Consider the following 6554-nt stretch of genomic DNA (forward strand, 5'->3'; position numbering starts at 1 on the left):
GGAGGTCGGTATCCTTATTTTCTATTTTTGAGATTCTGACCTCCAGAGATCGGTACCCTTATTTTCTATTTTTGAGATTCTGACCTCCGCAGGTCAGTAGTTTTATTTTTTTTATATTCTTACCTCCGGAGATCGGTATTTTTATTTCTTATTTTTGAAATTCTGACTTCTGGAGGTTGGTATTTTATTTCTTATTTTTGAGATTCTGACCTCCGGAGGTCGGTATTATTATTTTTTACTTTTGAGATTCTGACCTCCAGAGGTTGGTATTTTTATTTTTATTTTTTATTTTTCAGATTCTGACCTCCGGAGGTCGGTTTTCTTCTACAAAACTGGCAGCAAATTGCTGCAAGTTTAGTTGCCCACCTGTATATTTATACCAAAACAACCCAAAGAATTCCAAATAAGCTATTTCAAAATAAACTTCATCCAATCAAAACACAATATTTTCAACATATACATTAAACTATTTCAAAATAAACTTCATCCAACTTCAAAATAAACTAAAATACGATCAAACAATTCCAAAAATATAGAAGTCTAAAATGTCAAATAGATTCAACTACTCCTCATCACCCTCACTCTCCCATCACCCTCACTCTACTTATCAGACTTATCATTCTCTTCACCCTCACTCTCCGGACATGGAGGAAGAATGTTTCCTCATTCAAAAAGAAAAGTTAGTTGGGCATGAAGCGTTGCATACCTCTTGTTCTCTGTCTCCTTTGCTGCAGCAATCTCCTCCTCTCTCATCCTCTCTCTTTCTTCTCTCTTCTTCTCTCTGTCGTCTACAACAGCAAGCTCAGCATTGAGAAAAGCTATCTTACCCTCCATTGCAGATATTGTCTTTTCTGAATAGTCGTAGACTGAACCTCTAATCGGTTCACCTGCACTCTGTTTCCAAAGATTCTCGTTTTCTTCTTGTTTAAATGATATGTCCCGACTCTCAAGATATAGAGTACTACGATATTCCCGAGAACTTATTTAAACAACTTAATAACTTTTTAACTTTAGCTAGTTTAGTAGTGAATTAATTCCAATAGCTAAATCAACCAACTAAACCACATTATTTATTTTAACTTATTTAAACAACTTAATAACTTTTTAACTTTAACTAGTTTAGTATTGACTTAATTCCAACAACTAAATCCATCAACAAATATATTAGTTCTAAATTTAAAGCTATGTGTCAACACTAGATGGACACAAATCGATCTTGCAAGAAAATCAATTTTTTCATCAATAGGATCAACCCGTGTTGGTACTTATGCTTAACAAATATATTATTTCTAAATTTAAAGTTAAGTGTCAACACTAGATGGACACAAATCAATCTTGCAAGAAAATCAATTTTGTCATCAATAGGATCAACTAACTTATGGTTAACAAATATATTATTTCTAAATTTAAAGCTAAGTGTCAATAGTAGATGGACACAAATCGATCTTGCAAGAAAATCAATTTTGTCATCAATAAGATCAACTAGTGTTGGTACTTATGCAAAACAAACACTCGATGGACACAAACAAGTTATCACAAAATTAAAGGTAAGTATCAATACTAGATGGGCACAAACACTTATAGAAAATAATTGTACTTGAACTTCAGAAATTTAGAAGCACCAAACCATATCTCCTACTTTGATGAAAGAAGCATTATAGTCTTATATCAACTTTTTTAGATGTTGAGCTTCCTCAATTGCCTAGCACGAAAAGAAACAAATGTTAATCAGCTTATTGAAATTCATACCCACTTTGGTTATATACCTCACAAGAAGGCATATAATTGCTTTGGAAAAAGGATGAAACTTTATATATGCAAAAACATGAACAGAGACTAGCAACAAACCATTGTTGCCAGTAACCCTGGAGCAAACTTGTGGGCATAACACAACAAAACAAGAGACTACATGCAGGTATGCACTAAAAATCCCCAATAACCAAGAGTCTCCATAACACAATCTTGTCTACTTCACAAATTAAAAGGTCAATATATGCTTAAGTTGGACTTGCATTCATAGTATGATCCAATTTAGTGTGCTTTTATGAATTCCAATGTTGAAGTTGGTTGGATCTGCATCATCAAACAATATATTAGCTCTACAACTATGAAGAGACTATCCAACAACAAAAAATGTGTATTATCAGATCCAACTAACCACAGTAACCTAAGATCAATATTCCTAGTAAACGGTCCTCTTAAAACTTCTAGATAACCCATGAACTAAGACCAAAAGAAAATAAAGAGAAACAATGTGTTGATCATGAAGTAAAGAGAAACAAATAAACAAAGTAGACCTTTATCTTAAACCATGAATATATATCTTCTATCTACCCTTCTACACACACATTCCTTTACCCAATGTCAAATTGTGTAATGCAGATACTTCCAGGATAGTGTAGGTTAAAGAAAACTAGAACAACATAAAATAGTAACTTCAAGAAAGCAGTAACACCCAAAAATACCAAAAATCAACTGACCACATATTGCTATCATAGCATGAAATGAATTGTTCTTTCATGCCCAAAACTAGAAAGAAAAATGTCAAAGATCAAATGAAGTTACTATATCGACTGGGTCAATTAAGTAAATGTCAAAGTTCACAATGTTAAAACTAACAAAAGTCACACTTCCAGCTAAGGTGCTTGGATTTGTATCCGATACAATCATAAGACCAGCAAAGTTCTGGCTTCAACTAGACTTTTCTAAATGAGTCCTGGTAATTGCAGGCTGTAGTATGATACAAGTATGAATAGTTAACAAACATCAAGTATAAATAGTTAACATCAAGCATATATGAAGTTTCATCCTTTCAAACTCCATTTTTTTCCGTTTCTGGATTCGCACTGTAGTAGTAATTAATCAATACTTATAAAAAAATCAACATCAATTTTCCAATGAACAAGCATCTCATATAGTTTAAGAGAGAAGTGAGTGGGTTGGTATTGCATAGAAAATAAACAGAACAAACCTTATGAAGGCGGCGCAAACTGAGAAACCAGCTGATGGAGGCAGTGTCGGTGGGGATGGAGGTGGAGCCGATCGGTTTGGAGGCGCAAACTGAGAACCTTCTCTTGCTGCAACCACCCTCGATCTGCTGCTGCTGCTGAGGTAGCGTCGGTCGAGCTTTGTGGTGTGGTGCAGGGATAGGTGGGGGATGGACGCCGATGAGGGTGGGTCGAGGTGAGAGAGGACTGAGAGTGGAGTGAGAGATGACTTAGGGTTTTGATATTATCATTCTTTTTTTAAGAGAAGTATTTAATTTACCGACCACGGGATGTCGGTATCTTTTAAAATAATTATCTATATTTAATAAATACTAGCATCGCGAAATTATTTCAATAAAATAATAATTTAAATATACCGACCTCTTAAGGTCGGTATGTATTAATTTATTTTAATATAAACTCATCTCTTGAGGTTGATTTTATTAATTAAACTTACATATATAAATTATATATATATATATATATATATATATATATATAAATTTAATTTAACTACACATCAACAAAAGTTTAATTTAATAAATTTAATTTTATCGATCAAGTTAATTATATAATATATATAATTTAATTTAACTACACATCAACAAAAGTTTAATTTAATAAATTTAATTTTATCAATCAAGTTAATTTTATAAATTTAAATTATATACCTCCTAATTGTATAAATTTAATTTTATCGATCAACATATTAAAGTTTATCAATATCAAATTTAATATATAAATCTCCTTGAATTGATCATCAGTATTTCTTTAATTGATAATGTATTTCATATTTGAACCACTAATATATAAGACTTAATTTGTTAAACTACTCGAGGAATATATAATTAATCAACATATTTCATACTCCGATGAATTATCCTTTACATGTCATCATTGCCTATGATATGATCACTACACTTGACATCCATTCAAGATCGAACGTATATAATAATATTATCTTGCATTTCATACTCGAATAGATTATATGTTAGCTCTTGACCTCTACATCATGACATGATATATTAAGTTCATGATTTGACGACGGACTGATAAAATTTGTACATTACTCTAGAAATATAAGTATAATTATCTCTTAATTCATATCAACGTAGTTTCATACTCTAAATATGGATTATAGATATTTTTTTGTTTATTCCACGAATTCTAACTTTTTATTTATAAAAGTATACAAAATTGTTATACTTTTTTAAACAACTAATTGTAGGTGTAAAATGAAAATCTAGTATTATGCTAGCAAAATTATGATTTATAGGAACATTTTAAACAAACCGACCTCCGGATGTCACTTTTATTAAAAGTAATTAGATGAAATAAAAATATCGACATCATGAGGTAGGTATTTAAATTAATTTATTTTTTAACTTATATAAAACCGTCATCCGGAGGACGATTTTTTTAAAGTTTATTGAAAATATTAATTTATTAATTTTCTAGAAGCCACTACATAAATATTTTAATAAAAATTAATTTAATTACGTAATATTTAATTTTACCGACTTTCGGAAGTCGGTATTATAATATTTTTTGTTTTTTATTTTATGTAAAACCGTCCTCCGGAAGACAATTTAAATAAAATTAAATCAAAATATTTCTCAATTTTATTTTTTATATTTAATTGAGAATAAATAAAATATTGTTATTTATTTATTTTATTTAATACCGACATCAAGTGGTCGGTTTTTATTGTAATTCCTTTTTTGCTGGGAAAAATTCCAACCTCCATAGGTCGGTATTTGGTTTTCCCGCCTAATTTAGCATAAAAACCGACTACTTGTAGTCTATTATCATATCAACGTAGTTTCATACTCTAAATATGGATTATTGATGTTTTTGGTTTATTCCACGTATTCTAACTTTTTATTTATAAAAGTATACAAAATTGTTAAACTTTTTTAAACAATTAATTGTAGGTGTAAAATGAAAATTTAGTATTATGCTAGCAAAATTATGATTAACAGGAACATTTTAAACAAACCGACCTCCGGATGTCGCTTTTATTAAGATGAAATAAAATACCGACCTCATGAGGTTGGTATTTTATATTAATTTATTTATTAATTTATATAATACCGTCATCCGGAAGACGATTTATTTAAAGCTAATTCAAACTATTAATTTATTAATTTTATGGAAGTCACTATATAAATATTGTAATGAAAATTAATTTAATTACATACTAGTTAATTTTACTGACTTCCGGAAGTTGGTATAATAATATATTTTGTTTTTTATTTTACACAAAATCGTCCTCCGGAAGACGATCTAAATAAAATTAAAATCAAAATATTTCTCAATTTTGTTTATTATATTTAATTGAGAAAAAATAAAATATTGTTATATATTTATTTTATTTAATACCAACATCAAGAGGTCAATTTTTATTGTAATTCATTTTTTCCGGGAAAAGTTCTGACCTCCACAGGTCGGAATTTTGTTTTCCCGCTTTATTTAGCATAAAAACCAACTAATTGTAGTCGGTTTTCTAAAGTTTTTTAAATTTTTTATTATTTTTAACAATACCGCCCTCCTGAGGTCGGTAGGTCGGTAATTTTTAGGTCGGTATTCACTATTTTTTTAGTAGTGTGCTGAACTTGAGTTTTACTTGAGGACAAGCAAAACTTTAAGTTGGGGCGTTGATGAGTCCATAGATTGGACTCATTTAGGGCTATATTTTAATAGAAATTGTGTCCTCAAATGCTTATTTCATCTCAATATCTGATGAAAACCCTTAAGTTTCAGGTATTTGAAGTTTGAAGGAAAGCATGGACACTACGTTGCAAAAAGGAACGAAAATGCTGCAAAGAACGAAGAAATGAAGGCCTGAGGATCGTCGAGTCCACTTGGTGAGTCGCCGAAGAGTCCTGAAGGAAAGGATCAAGTCAGTGGAAAAAGAGAGCAGTCAACGCATCGCCGAGAAATTCCGCAAAGCAGTACCATGTCGCCCAATGACCTAGAGCACGACGATGCTGAAGGCTGGTGCAAGACGGTGGTGAACTACACCAAAAGGCGAATCACCGAGTTGATTGTCCATTCCGACTAACGACGCCGAATGATCCGTTGCAACAGAAATCTGTGAAAATTAAAAATACTAGTTAGAGTTGTAGTTTTAAGTGTCGAGCAATTATTATAATTTTCATATAGAATAGTACTTTTTAGATTTTTTCTCTAAGTTTGAGAGGGTTTTCAAGACTTGAAGATCCAAAGGGTTTCATCTTCAAGATTTGGATTTGGGTCTCTTGGATTCTTAAATTTTGGCTTGTATGAAGACTTAAATCTTCATACCTAGTTGAATGCGAGCTCAATTTGGTATAAATTTCTATCTCTAATACATGTGTGGCTAAAAACCCCAATTCTTGGGGTGTGATTTAGCGAAAATGGGTTAAGATAATTGTTGGGTCTTGCTTGTTGATAGTTTAATCGTAGTTTAATTGTGATTTCGTTTAGTAGTTGTGGATGAATTTAATGAATTTGTAGTTGCGAATACAAGTTTATTTATGTGTTTTCGGCTTGCGAGAGAGAGAGATCGTAAAACTAAAACTACTA

This window comes from Solanum stenotomum, chromosome 6 (assembly GCF_019186545.1).
Source record: "Solanum stenotomum isolate F172 chromosome 6, ASM1918654v1, whole genome shotgun sequence".
NCBI lineage: Eukaryota > Viridiplantae > Streptophyta > Magnoliopsida > Solanales > Solanaceae > Solanum > Solanum stenotomum.